This window comes from Protopterus annectens, chromosome 12.part0 (genome assembly GCF_019279795.1).
Source record: "Protopterus annectens isolate FY-2018-M chromosome 12.part0, PAN1.0, whole genome shotgun sequence".
Lineage (NCBI taxonomy): Eukaryota > Metazoa > Chordata > Ceratodontiformes > Protopteridae > Protopterus > Protopterus annectens.
In genome coordinates this window covers 1,391,662,394-1,391,678,618 of record NC_056746.1, presented here as the reverse complement: position 1 = coordinate 1,391,678,618, position 16,225 = coordinate 1,391,662,394, and the positions used below count along the sequence as shown (strand labels likewise).

The window sequence follows — 16,225 nt, the reverse complement described above, 5'->3', positions numbered from 1 at the left end:
TCTCTCTAAAGACTTACAAGACTTGGAAACTGTTTTTACTAAATTAATTAAATTGCAAGTTCAAAGACATTACTTCGAAGTTTGTTTAAACAAACGTATTATACCACGTGGGCTACGAGTATTGAAAATGCCCACCTCTGGTACTTCATTACCGGATCTTTTGTATCGTTGGCAGCAGCTCAACTTGGAGTTGAGCTTCAGTTATATGAAACTCTTAATCGAGTTTCATCTGCCTGAGGAGGAGAGACTGAGATCGACTGTTAACAAACTGTTTAAAGACTTTGAATGTAAATATGTTGATAATGAAGTGTGTATGGGAAGACTAGGAAAAGTAATAGAGGATGTTTTGTTTTTAGAGAAACGTATGTTAGACCAGAAAAAAGTGAAAATTACCAGGGACATACGAGATTTCAAAAATAACAATGTTTTTACTTGGCCTAGGGACATGAACTCAAATTCACACTCTAACTATGGTTCAAATGCTCTGCAGAAGCCATTAGGTACAACAGGCAAAAATTATGTGAGTGGCGTTTTAACCACGCCCGTAATTAACTCTGAGAGATATCCACGTAGCAACACTTTAGAAGGCAGAATAACAAGCAGATTGGCATTAGATGACAAGCAGAGTGATAGTGCTAATATTCCAGGCACTAGTATGAGCATAGGGTCTAACCAACAAGATACAGCACCTAATAATTTAGAGACAGAGACTGGGAGCCCAGCCCGGACACAAGGTAATGGTAGAGAGAATAACATTGATCTGGGAGAGAGTCTGACAGGCTGCATCACGGATGTACAAAGATCAGGTGCAGCAGTGGTCAGACCGAAATCAAATAGTGTAGTTTTAAATTCAAGCAGATTTCCTGCCCCCCTCCCCATAGCCCAAAATCATCATTTTTTGGACAAGAGACGGTCGACCAGCAGGGGGAGACAGAAGAGGAAAGGATCAGTAGACGAACAGGAACAACAAGGCCCCACGATAAAGAAAATGTGGGGGAGACAAAATCATTAGTTATGAATCTTTCTGGAAGGGTCTTAAATGAATATGAAGAACAGGTCCTAAGTAAAGGACTGGGATTCATTCCTACAAAGAGTAGTGACTTAGTGGACACCATTATAGAAACAAAAATGTTTATCCGCAATTTACAACTCAGGTTAGATTTCGGACAGTTTGATAACAGCTCAGAACAGAATAAGCATCGTCCAAACAGTACTTATGTTCCTCAACTTCATCCAACTATAGAGGTATTTGGGAATGTTGTGGAAGATGATATATACAGATGTTATCAGGAGAAAGTACCACCAAGACACGGACGTAATTTGAACTATAAACAAAGGCAAGCGTTGCAATCTCTAAGAGATGATAGTTCTATTGTAATAAGACCAGCTGATAAGGGTGGCCCCGTGGTCATCATGGATTATACATACTATGCTGGCAAAATGATTCAGATGCTTGGAGATAGTAATACATACACCAAGTTAACCAAGGGCACTTTAATTGAGATGGTTTTTAGCGTTTATAACACCTTAGATGACCTAGTAATGTCACAAGATATAACACAACAACTTTATGAGTACTTCAAGGTGAAAGATCCCACCATTCCGATTATACAGGGACTCCCTAAAGTCCATAAGAACAGCTTAGATCCACCATTAAGACCCATCGTTGCAGGCCAGGGATGGGTCACTGAACCTCTATCCATTTATTTGGAAAGTGTATTAAGACCTATAGTCAGTGAAAATAAGAAAATTTTGAAAGACAGTAGGCAATTTCTTTTAGATCTATACTCCCAAACTCGATCTTTGGGTGAACAGCAGCATTATTTCTTTGTGACACTTGATGTAGTCAGTTTGTTTACTGTAATTCCTAATGACACAGGTATAAGATTGACAAATGAATATTTGAAAACACACTCAGGTTATTCGGATAGAAAGGTGGATCTTATTGCATTGTTACTTGAGACTGTACTGACTAATAATGCTTTTGCATTTCAAGAAGTTATTTATCTACAGAAGGATGGCGTAGCTATGGGCACATCTTGTGCAAATAGCTACGCCAACCTAGTCATGGCTAGGTGGGAGGATGTTCACCTTTATGATAACCCACTTTTTAAAGAATACGCTGGTATGTATTGCCGTTCGTGGATGACCTCTTTTTTACATGGTTGGGGGATGAACCCTCCTTAAATAATTTTGTATCCTACCTGGACAACACGACGGATTTTCTAAAATTCACTTTGAATTTCTCAGACAGGAGTCTACCTTTCTTGGATGTGGAGGTAATGAGGATGGCCAATGGTATGATTAATACGACCATTCATAGGAAAGGGTGCCAAAGGAATAACATATTACATAGACAAAGTATGCACCCTGGACATGTCTTTCAAAATGTCCTTAAAGGACAATTCATGAGAGTATCAAGATTGAATTCACAACAAGAGAATTATGATACAGGAATAAAGGACATGAAGGAGAGATTCATAGAAAGGGGTTATAAGGAAAAAGAAATATTAGATACAGTTAATATAGTGGAAACTTTAAGAAAAAGTACTGCTAAACCATATTTTATGGCACAGGAAGGAACAACAAATAGTTTAACATCTTCTACAACTGAGGTCAGAGCTAATCTCACTTTCAGTAGGATGAATCTGGAAGTAAAAAGATCCATGAATAGGCATTGGGGAATTCTGAAATCAGATAGAGATGTCAGTGAGATCGTAGGCCCAATACCACGTATAACCTACAAAAACCATCCCAACTTAAAGAGTATTCTATGCAGACCAAGATACCAATCGAAAATTAAATCCACAGATGATAGGAATACTGTATCATGTGGCCATTGTAATCAATGTGTCTACATAAATAAAGAAACTACCTTTAAGCACCCTACTACAGGACGTATTTATAACTTTAAAACTAACATGAACTGTGAAAGTAAGAATGTAATATACATGGCCACTTGCTTAGCTTGTAATGGATATTACATAGGGAAAACCAATAGATCACTTAAGGAAAGAGTCAGGGAACACACTTACCACATCAGAGTGGGCACTGAAACTAATGCTTTGGCCAGACACAAAAGATTGGCAGGTATAAATCATAACTTTAAGTTTTGTGTTATTCAATGTATTTTTGAAGTCTTCAGAGGTGGTGACTTAATTAATCGAACATTAGAACAAGAAACGAGATGGATTATAAGACTAAGGTCTGACAGACCACCTGGCCTTAATGACAAAGTACAACTAAAGCCATTTTTGAAAAGTAGAAGGTTACGTAGATGATGAGATTTTCCTCTTACCACATTAGGTGCATTAAGGGGATATGTGAGCCTATCATTAACGACCTCATGCTTGTGACGTAAATTAGTGACATGAAAAGTCTATATAGATTTGTGATAACATTCCTTACACAATGATTGTTTCAAATCAAGTAATTAAGAAGAACTACTTTCCCTATTCCAAGGAGTTGTGTGTTATATAGAGATGTATGTAATTTGAATTATATGTTTACTTTAAGAGTATTTATATAACATTCACATGTGTCAAGTCCCTAGTAATTAATATCTACATATTTTAGATATAGTATTTAGATTATATCGTAGACATCCATTATGATTTTAAAGTGTATAATAAAATAATATATACAGGTCTTGGGATTTTAAACGATCTAAATCAAATGTTTTAGTGAGGATTTCTAGGACATATAATAATGAAGAGATATACATTATGCTTAAAGGTAGCGAGTAGCGCATGGTATGCACTGTTATATATTTTTTATATAAAGTTTCATTAAACTACCATCACTATTAATTTTGAAGGACTTGAAACCTAGGCTTTCATATATTGTTGATTAAGTGCTTTGCACTGTATCATGGACATCTTTGTGATTGCCTTAGAACCTCATGTCACGGGTGCATCTTATGATATTAACTTTTAATAAACGCACCAGTAGATAGAAATATTAAATATTGTTTCAAACACACTTTATGCTTAGTTAGGTGTATGTTTATAGGAGGAGTATCGCTTTTATTTATTATTTATTTTTTATACAAAGTTATGTTGAAGCATTACCACCATTAACTATGAAGTACTCGTAACGCAGGTTTTTAAACACTGTTGATAGAGTGCGTTACCTTGCATCACAGACATTGTTATCAGTGCCTCAGAACCTTATGTCACGGGCATGTCCTGGGTACATTAAGGTTTTAATAAATGTAGGAGTGCACAGGGACAATGTACAATGTTTAGTTAGTGTATGTTCATGTTTATTTATATCCTTATGCACAAATATCATGGATTTTTAAGTGTACATTTTTGACGTACGCTGTCATTTTATTGAGAAAGGATGCTACGTTCATATTATTATAATTTAGTCCTTGTCTTTTTAAGTTAGTATAACATGTGACAAGTAATGGTGAATTGACCAATAACAAGTTTTGGGAAGTTTTTTAAAAGCGTTTTTTATTGTTTTACTTTGTAATAAGAGTCTGAAGAAGCCTTTGGCGAAAGCGCTTACTCGATGGAATAAAACTACTTTTATTTTTATTTTTATGAGTGTGCTCTCATCTGTTGAACATTTTATTTTCGTTTTATTGCCTTTGGAGATTCACGCATTGGTGCTTGGACTGTGTTTACATTTACGTACAGCGTGAGTTTCCTGCCTCGACTGAAAGCAGCCCTGCATTTGGAACTGTGTGTTTAATTGTACTTTGACTGAGGAAAGGGGTCAATTCCCGTCATGGTATTAGAAACCCAAAAGACTTGGAGAAATTAAAAAGAGAACAAATGAACACAATAATTTGGACTGTTCATAGAGATCCATGCAATATAACAGAAGTAAACAGGATATATTACTGTGCAGCTAAATTAATAACTGATAAAGTTCTACCACAAGAATGCAGGGTAGTGAGGGGAAGGAAGGGGAGAAATCGAATACCGTCATGGACGTATCGAATAAAGAACACTTTGCATCAGTTAAGACACAAAATATCACTGTTAGAAGATTATAGAAGAGGGAATAGATAAACAAAATTACTAAGAAAGATAGATGTGAGAAAAGCAATGCACAATATTAGAACAGACCAGGATCTGTCATGCACTAGAGCAAATAACAAACCAAAAATTTTAGCACAGACAGAAAAACTTAGAAATTATGAAGATAAATATAAACAAAAAGTACAAAATAAGCAATTTATTGATTACCCAAAAAAAGTTTTATAGAGAATTGGGAAACAAGGTAAAAGGAACTAAAAGACCACCAAAAAAGAAGAAATAGATACATTTAGGAGAAGTATCTATGAAGATCCTGTGGAACATAACAAAGATGCGAAATGGATAGAAGAAGTTAAAGAAAGAATAAGAAGTTTAAAGGTACAGGATATGAAATGGGATGAAGTAACAGCCAGAGAGACTGAAAGAAAGTTAAGAAAAGCCTCTAATTGGAAAACTCCAAGTCCAGATGCAGTACCTAACTTTTGGCTAAACGTATTAACATCTTTGCATGAAGATTTATCCATGAGTAAGAACTATTTATATGCACACCCCGAACAGGCACCAATCTGGCTAGCAAAAGGAAAAACAATACTCCTACTTAACAGTGAACCTGCAAGCTACCCTAAAAATTATAGACCAATAACTTGCCTTCCAACGAAGTTTAAACTATACACTGGAATTGATGCCAACAAAGTATATTGTCATTTTGAAGAAAACTCAATTATGGCAATCGAACAAAAGGGCAATAAAAGAAAGTCATACGGAACAAAGGATCTTTTGTTGTTAAATAAAGTCATAGTGGAAAACTGTAAAAGGGGGAAAATCGAAGTATGGCATGGATAGACTACAAAAAGCATTTGACAGTATACCACATTTATGGATAAAAGGATGTTTAAAAATTTATAAGATACACCCTTCACTGATCGATTACATTACTGTGACCATGAAACAGTGACAAACCATTTTGCAGTTAAGCCATGATAAAAGACAAATTATTATTCCAGGGATAAAAATTCAAAGGGGAACATTCCAGTGTGATTATCTGTCACTGCTGCTCTTTTATGTTGACCTTAACCCATTAAGCTATCTACTTAACAGATTAGGTCATGGCTACAATCTGGCTCCCATAAAACAGCAAAGTGTTAAGACCTTTCATCTTCTTTTTGTAGATGATTTAAAACTGCACAGTTTATTAGACAAGGAGCTGAAAGCACAACTGCAAGTGGTCAAAACTTTTTTCAGATGATATGAGAATGTCATTTGGTTTTGGTAAATGTCCAAAAGCAAAATTTAATGCAAGAAAGCTGCAGCACCAAGAAAACATCAGTTTGGGACAGGAATGTGATATAAACGAACTTGAGCAAGATGGACTATATAAATATTTAGAAACTGATGAAAGATCAACAATAAAACATGAATAGAACAATAAGGAATATTTTATAAGACTAAAATTAATACTGAAAACAGTGTTGACATCTAGGAACAAAATTCAACCTATAAACTAATTTGATCTTCCTGTCTTAACTTACAGTTTTGGAGTGATTTGCTCCAAAAGGTGTTGGATAGGTTAGACAGGAAAACAAGAAAGATTCTTCATGCTCACCAAATTATTTATAAAAAATCAGTGCTAAGACTATATATTCCCCATTCTGAAGAAGGAATAGGCCTCCTTCAAAATGATTAAAAGTACATATCTGGTGACCTCACCAGATCCAAACATACTGAAGGTTTAAAAACTTGAGGAGAACAAGTCTAAGATGACTTCCATGCTTAGTTTAGCAGAAGCATATTGTCACCAAGCTGGAATGGAAATCAAACTAGAAGCAGATAAAAACAGGCAGCAACTGAATGCATCAAAAAACAAAAGAAAGAATATAAGATGAGTGATCAGATGAAAAAACAAGAGACATGGAAATGCATAAATGGAGTTGCAAGTACAGAAATCTTTTGGAATGACCCCATGTTGAACAGGATCAAATGCAGGAATGGTTAAGGAGAGGCGAATTCAAACCAGAAGACAAAACGTTAATAGTGGTAGCCCAAGATAGTGGGCTACATACATGATGGTTTATAAAGTCCATTGAACATGTGGGAGAAACAGACAAATGTAGGTTTTATAAAACAGAATTGGAAACATTTGCACATCTTGTTGCTGGTTGTGATATACTAATAGCAGAGGGCCTGTATACTGAAAGGCATAATAATGTGGCAAGACTGTTGCATTGGGGATTGTGCAAACATTATAATATTGAAGTAGCTAAAAAACACTGGAAACAAAACATAGAAAATGATGAAGTTTATATCATAGGATTATCCATTGCCAACAGTTCAAAAAAAGATGTAAGAAAACCAGATAAAGTAGTCCATGAAAAGAAAACAAAAGTAGTTTTGATCATTGAAATTATTACACCCAATGACTACAGTGTCTTACATTCAGAGAGACACAAAGTCATAAAATACCAGGATTTGCAGGTAGAAACAAGGCCAATGTGGAAGAAGGATACCCAAACAGTTCCAGTAGTAGTAGGAGCAACAGGTCTTATAAAAAGGAATCTACAATCCTATTTAGATATGTCACCGATGCATGCAACTCCATACGAATTGCAGAAGGAGTCAGTTCTGGACACATTGCAGGTGCTGTGAAGATCACTTCTGGCTGGCATCAAAGACTGAAACAATACTAATTTCATGAACTTTAGTCTTCCTTTGTCTTAGGAATGGGATCTATATTTGTCTTGGTAATAGAAACCCAAATGACTTGGAGAAATTAACAAAAGAGCGAATAATTGTACAATGGATATGGGCATGTACATCTGAATGTGTTTTATTATTTATTTATTTATGTATTTATGTATTTATTTATTTATTTTTAACAGGAAACCTCTTTATTGAATTATCATTTATGACATGGGCAATCATACTCCAAATGTATTTTATTATGTGGAAGTCAGTACTTTTACTTACAGGACATTGCTGTGCATTTAGTAATAATGATACATTCTGCGTGACTAGTTTGCTTTATTATTATTAAAAGACATCCTGTGTTGTGAACAAATGTACTATAGTTCAGCTGCTGGATCCATGGTGCAGAGTGCTAATCTCGCTGTGACCCAGGCGGGTATGATTTTCAGGTCTATATTATGTGATCGAATGTTTAGTTAATCAAATAACTAAATGTCGATCACTAAATGTTGAAGACCCAAAACCGTGAATGGCAGTTTCCACTCAGGGAAACAATGTCGTTGTCCTACATAAAAATAAATAAATCAATCAATCAATCAATCAATAAATAAATAAAAAATAAAAACAATAAACACAAATGAAATGGGGGGTTTTGCACCCCACCACCCCGATGTGGGGAGCTGTGCCCCCCACACTCCCCCAAACTAAATATACCAACTCCAAGATTGCTCCACATTGAAAACAGGGCAAAATCAGTGTAACGGCCAAACGACTTGTTTCCCCTGAGTGGAAACTGCCATTCGCTGTTTTGGGTCTTCGACATTTAGTGATTGACATTTAGTTATTCGACTAACTAAATGTTCGATCATGTAATATAGACCCTGATTATCCCACACCAGAAAAGATGGCCAGGAAAGATAGGCATGATCAGGTGATGCCAGGTCTTCAATCAGGGGCAGTAAAGTAGCTCAGTCCTGCTACATTACTCATATCTTGCTGAAGTTGAGTGCCAAAGCTAGAAATGTGAAGGGTCACAGGTTTAAGCATTTATCAAGCATTGCATTCACTCTAGATTAGGTGAATACACAGAAATGTACAATTGTTAGTGCGCTGGTGTTTTGGGATGAACATGTCAGGCAGCAGATGGGTGCAAAAGAAATGCCCCCCCCCCCACACACCCCAGAAAAAGGGATTGTTGCCTGGATGTTCCCAGCAGTTAACATTTCAGGAAAAGTAAGAGAGTTAAAAGTGTGGGGATAAAAACTCACCTAGAAAAAAAAATACTCTACTGCTTTTTTTAATCACTAGTATTTATTAACATTTAGTTATTTAATGCTGATGTGAATGCTGATTTTTTTTAATCCTCTCCATCAGGTTAATTGTTAGTAAGTTAAGCAAACATTTGTACAGAAGACAAAACTATATATTTTTCAAAAGTGTGTAAAGTATCAACAGTCTAAATTTGGTGTAACAACTACTTTGATATGGGTCTACGTTCAGCCATCGAATAGAAAGATCGCCAAATGGCATTACATCGAAAATGCTGTTCAGCAAAACTCCTCATGTGGGGGGCTGTGCCCCCCACACACGCACCCAAATATATATACAACTCAGAGATTGCACTACAGTGGGGAAATTGCAAATTTCCTGATCCCTATCATAATGCGATCTTACTCAAATGGCTCAATGAACATGTTCGATGCTTTTTCCAGTCAATGGCTAAACATATACCCTTTTGATACGATTGCTTTGATGGATTGGATTTTGAACCAATCTTATGCAAACTGAACTAGAAATATAGTTTAAAGATGGCTACCAGGGTGTGTTGTACAGTGCAAGAATTAACAGGAAAAGATGGAAAGATGAATGTTCTAATAACATGATAGCATTGTGAACACATCCTTTCTAATCTCGTGTAAAAGACTCACATAATGATAACATATTGTGGTTATACAAAAATGTACATATTTCTTGCTGATAAAATGCTGAATTTCTCTTCTCTCTCCTCGTAATTGTATCATATGACTGACACAAACTAATTACATCCTATGTTATTGCATTATCACTCATGTTTATTGTTGTATAGAACCATGTGATGTGTCTTTTGCTCTTGTCTTGAAGTTGTTCTCCCCAAGACAGAGCTGACCGTGGGTTGGGGGAAGCTCTGACAGACTATCCTGTTAAATTATAAAATTAAAATAACAATAATTTTCCTCTACATTTCCTTCATATGTATTTCTATCTCCATCCATCTCTTCTTTTTGTACTTTTTTTCCTCATTTCTGAGTCTACTTTTAGTTGGTTTTCGTTATGAATTTGAGAAATTTTCACTACAAGTGTGCAGATAGTGCTATCAGCAAATGAGCAGACAGTGCTGTCTGTTATTTAGTTTCTCCAGCTGTTGGCTCTGATCTGTTTAGCATGTAAAAACTTAATGCCACAATACAGTAACTGTCAGGGATAAGGAGGGATCCGACCCAAATTGCTATTGTCTCTCTGTTCCAAACCATATTAGTGCTAGTCAGTAACTTTCAACACCTCACTGATGGTGGCTTCTGGGTTTGTCATTATTGCATTACTTCAGTGAACCACAGCATCTCTGTTAATTCCCTGTTTGAATGAAACACGCTGTTGCTGCTCATTGCTATCAAGTATCCTTTCCTTGCAAATTATTTTGTATCTCAGAATCTGTTTTAGAACTCTGTATAGAAACCTGACCTGGCTTGCTTTTATAGCATTTCTGTGCAAAAAGAAAAAAAATAATAATTCTGTTCAATTTTTTTGTTGTTGTTTCTTTGTGAGATTCTGCAGCATGCTCCTGCAGTTGTGAAGAATTTCTCCCTAGACCTCTGCCAGAATTGAATTAAACCCATTAAACATGCAGGTTAATAAGTTTAATGAAGCACACAGCAGAATGGTAACTTGCTCTTTAAAGATATGTGTCCTATAACACAGAATACTTTCTGTCAGTCTCGCTTCAACTTACCTTTAGAAGTCTTGTTAACTATAGTCTGTATATCAGAATATTGCAGCTTCTATATGCAGTTGTTAAACTCTGCTCATTCACTTGCTATTGAAAACACAAACTATGGATTCAGTACTTAAATACAAGACAACTCTATTGTTAAATTTTGAGGATGCTGACTCTACTTACAAACATTAAGCAGATCATCAATGGATACTTCTCAACTGTTCAGATTTTGAGGGGACACCACTACTTTTTTGTAAGTCCTTTACTCCATCCCTTCTAAACTAAAAAAAAAGATTTTGAGAAATTTTAAGTTAATTGTGCCAGGAATCAAAAGAACTCATTAGTTTGGAGTTATTTTCATAATTATTTTTTGTTTTCTCCCTAATCTTGAGGTAAAATTTCCTTGCTAGTGCTATGAAAACACAGAGTGAGCTGTCCAAATCAGACATTTGGAACAGTTCATACAAATGAAAATTTAGACAATCTTATGATCTCATGACAGTGCTATAATTTTGTTGCAGTTCTACATTTTGAAAATAATATTAAGATAAAATATGTTTAGCATTAGTAAAGGTACCAGAGTCAGAAACCGACTGCTCATTCGTTACAATTTTAATTTAACATTACCTTGCGTGTTTTTAAATTATGTGAGTCTTTCACTCTTTGGCAATATTTCTGACAGATGGTCCACCTCTCCTGTACTTAAATGTATCATTTTGGTTCTACGGAATGATATTAAATGTATCATTATGGTTCTTCGAAATTATATTAAATGCATCATTATGGTTCTTCAGAATGTTATTAAATGCATCATTATGGTTCTTCAGAATGTTATTAAATGCATCATTATGGTTCTTCAGAATGTTATTAAATGCATCATTATGGTTCTTCAGAATGATATTAAATGCATCATTATGGTTCTTCAGAATTATATTAACTGCATCATTATGGTTCTTCAGAATGTTATTAAATGCATCATTATGGTTCTTCAGAATGATATTAAATGCATCATTATGGTTCTTCAGAATGATATTAAATGCATCATTATGGTTCTTCAGAATGTTATTAAATGCATCATTATGGTTCTTCAGAATGATATTAAATGCATCATTATGGTTCTTCAGAATGATATTAAATGCATCATTATGGTTCTTCAGAATGATATTAAATGCATCATTATGGTTCTTCAGAATGATATTAAATGCATCATTATGGTTCTTCGGAATGATATTAAATGTATCATTATGGTTCTTCGGAATGATATTAAATGTATCATTATGGTTCTTCAGAATGATATTAAATGCATCATTATGGTTCTTCAGAATTATATTAAATGCATCATTATGGTTCTTCAGAATGATATTAAATGCATCATTATGGTTCTTCAGAATGATATTAAATGCATCATTATGGTTCTTCAGAATGATATTAAATGCATCATTATGGTTCTTCGGAATGATATTAAATGTATCATTATGGTTCTTCGGAATGATATTAAATGTATCATTATGGTTCTTCGGAATGATATTAAATGTATCATTATGGTTCTTCGGAATGATATTAAATGTATCATTATGGTTCTTCGGAATGATATTAAATGTATCATTATGGTTCTTCAGAATGATATTAAATGCATCATTATGGTTCTTTAGAATGTTATTAAATGTATAAAACCCTCCCTCCCATCCTTCAAAACCATTCTGAAGTACTTCCTAGCCAAAAGCTGGATCTGCTCTTGCTCAACACCAGGATAAACTATGTCTCTAAATGTGGACATATACCTATTCATACGTTAGTTTTCAGATTTTTGTTTTCAACAAAACCACATTTGGTGATCATATGTTCTGTGAGTTGAATAGTAATGCCCTAAAACCACTTTTGATGATCTTTGAAGCTTCACTTTTCTTCACTGATGTTCAGCCTCAGAACTGGTGTATATTACTTGTAGTGTGTACAGGTTTCTCCTTGCACTGGGGATGCAGAGAAGAACCCCTCCCCCAACCACTACCACCACCACCACAAAAGAAGCTTTATTTTTTTGTTTGCCAAAAGTGGTCCTTGGCTATATGTATTTCTCCAACCCTCATTTGCTGATAATGTGCTTGGTGAATCAACATGATTCCCTTCAAACTGCCATCCTTCTAGCTTCATTTGATGTCATATAGTACTTCTTATTTCCTCTACTTATTTGCAATGAATTTCAACTTCAAAACCTGTAACTATCCATTCAGTTTTTATAGATGCCATTGCATTAATCTATTCTACTTTATTACATACCTACTGTGCAAAAGAGCATTTTTCAACTAATAGGCAGGGAACTTCTGTCTCCTTAGAACCATCATGTCCTGACTGCATAAGTGGTTGAAAAATAAAGCACAAAAACATAATGGTAGTGGCAAACAGGTGTTTCCTTTACAGTATAATTAGTAAGCAGTGGTAATAAAGTCAAACCTGATAGATTCTTGCACTAGTCCTTGTGTTAGCCACTGCCCATTTTCTACGTTGCAGAGACAGTTACTTATTACGGACAGTCTGAAGTCTGTTGCTTGCCCTCTGCACTGGTTCCACATTTCCTACCTTTTGCATTATAAAATGTCAAAAGTCCGTGCTGAAATTTGAAGAGACTACATCCACTCTCCTTCTCTGATATGTGATCCTTGTCTCTTAGTCAAGAAAACCCAGTGATTTTGGCCTATAATGACCTCTATCTAGTGAAGTCATGCAACTTTCAGCCCTGAATTCCTTCTGCTGTATATGAAGCTTTGCATTATTGAAGACAAATCCCTTGGTGTTGTTTGCTTTCACTAATGCATCAAGCCTTTCTTATGGGTTAATAATTACTTCCCATGTATGTGAAAACCCCCCACAAGAGATACCTTTACATTCATTATTACACTTAACATATAACCTATAAAGAACAGTAAATATTTTCTTATTTCTGATCACTAATGTTAAATATTGACCTTTTATTGATCCATATGCCACTATGTATGTGGTGTAGACTTCCTCTCTAAACTATATTTTTGGCTTTTATTGCATAAACAGCTTTCACTGACTGCAGTGGCTAAGTTCTGGTTGAGTTCTTAAACTGAGTCCCTTTCAAAAGTGTGAGATGTGATTGCAAAGTCATTCAACTTTGAAAAAAATAAAGTGTACTTGCAGAAGAAATACAGTAAATCTTAAAACTTGGAGTAATGCAACAGTCTTATTGGGGTGATTCACCCTATACATCTTTACTTGGGGGGACTACAGTTTCCCACACCATACCACTCAATCTCCTAGCACAAGAATCTGGACAAAGCCAAAAATAATGGGGGGGGCCCAAAAATAGGAACAGATTTTAAATATTCTTATAAACTTAGAAAGTTGCTAGAATAACAAGATTTGTGTTATTGTGCATTTTTGAAGAATATGAAGTCTGAAACTCAAATATATGCCATTATTTAATGACTTCAGTCATCAGTGATTTTTATAACCACAATTTTTACAAGGAACAAACCAAAAATGAGGCAAAAATCTGGACATTTCAGAGGTATGCCCCACACCCCTGCTACTTATATGTACTAACACCAAGTATCTTAAAGCACGGGGAATACTCCAAGGCATTAGAATCCAAACTTAGCGACACATTCTGCATACTCATTCTAACCATTCTGAGGATCACAGCTGCCTACAGCCCTCTGAATTTAAAATGAAATCCTGTTTTATGATCGTGTGTGTGTGTGTGTGTGTGTGTGTGTGTGTGTGTGTGTGTGTGTGTGTGTGTGTGTGTGTGTGTGTGTGTGTGTGTGTGTGTGTGTGTGTGTGTGTGTGTGTGTGTGTGTGTGTGTCCATGTGTGGTTAACATGCTTGCATATGTGTATGTCAGATAAGTATGTATACATATGTGTATCAGACCTTTAGTTATAACACACATGGTATTCGACCTATGTTACATTTAAGATGTGGAATATAGTATGGATGTCTACACAATATACATAACAAAATCACTACATGAAACAGACTTACCTTACACAAGTGTGCAGAAGTAGATTTTTTTCAAGCAGTTTTATATTCATGGATTTTTAAATGTGCACACAAATGTACAGTTAGTATAATGCATGTGAATGTCAAACAAATAATGCAGTGCCTGTGAATGCAATGTCATACAGTTCAGCATTGCACCAGGATATTATCGCCCCATGCTGACTCTTTTTCCCATCTGTCTTACACTTATGAATGCGTGAGTATCTTGCTCACAGTTTTGGTAAACAGTACTGAAGGTATTCTTACAATATAAATATGATAGCGCATGCAGCATTGAAGTAGGCCACCATTTACTTCTCTGCTATTTCTGTTATATACCTCTTTCTTACTTTCACATCATGACATGATGCACTATGAAATGGAACTGATGTCCACAGGCTGGTGTGTGGAAGTGGGATTCTGACATGTAGTGACTATGGTGAATGAATGCTAATCACATATTTGTGGACATCATGGCACATAGGGGGAACATTACCAGATGCTATTGTCCCCTTCAGCATCTGCATAACAAACTTGTATACCTATACAGCCTGCTCACACAGATGCATTGTAACAATGGTTGTATAGCTGATGGTCTGCATGGTGCAGGGGATGTGGCTTTAGCTTTGGTGTCATGATTCATCTCCAGCAACCCATGTCACATCCTGTTTTCACTCGTTCTTTTACCCTCCGTACATGCTACTTCCTGTATATAGTCAATTGCCCCATCTTACATCTGTTTCACTGGTCACTCACTGATGTCTTTATGTCCTGTTTGAGAGTCTCTTCCTCTTGTTTCTGCCCAGTACCATGTATGTCCATGCTACGTCTCACAGCTCTGTCGGTATGTATCTCCAGATTTAGCCATACATTTCAGCCCATACTGAGGTTATCTACAGTTATTTTCCTTCCCCATCCATATTGGCTTGTGTTATGAAAAAAGATACAAAATGTCATGTAAAAATTTACCTTTATGGGTACCCCATTACCTTCCACTGTTTCTTTTTTCCATGTGCCTTATTTATATTGGCTTGCCTTGCTGCATATTTCATTAATTCCAGTATTTTCCAAGCTATCACCTTTCTTGACTTTTGTCATTCTATATGGAATTCTTTTCTGGATTATAGGCATACATATTATATATGTCTGATATGTTAGCAATTATATTCTGAAGTCACTGTTGTCACATACAAACATACACACACACACACACACACACACACACACACACACACACACACACACAAAATGTATTTAGGTATGCATGTTCATTGTGTCACGAACTTGTATTTTTGGAGCTGTAGTCCCAGGCAGTGTTTGTAGGCTGTGCTCAAAACAAGACCTTACAGTCAGTTGACGTGACAACCCAACCGCATGCAGAAAATGCAGACAAAAAGGTTGATGATGATGATGATGTTAGTGCACTGCATGCCTTCCTCTTTGTGTAATAGTAGCTGTGTAGCATAATTGTACTGCTTTTGTTAATTTAATGGCTGTTACTATGAAACTCAAGGGTCTATTTTCATCTCCAGCAAGGATACAGTAATGAAAAGAAATACAATCCAGAGATAAAATC

General features: G+C 35.6%; 1 protein-coding gene across 1 annotated transcript in view; it reads left to right on the top strand.

Moving 5' to 3' along the window:
- The window catches only part of CHRNA4 (cholinergic receptor nicotinic alpha 4 subunit), a 1,115,240-nt gene that overhangs the window by 222,463 nt on the left and 876,552 nt on the right, over positions 1–16,225 (top strand). The gene's annotated exons all lie outside the window — the stretch shown is intronic.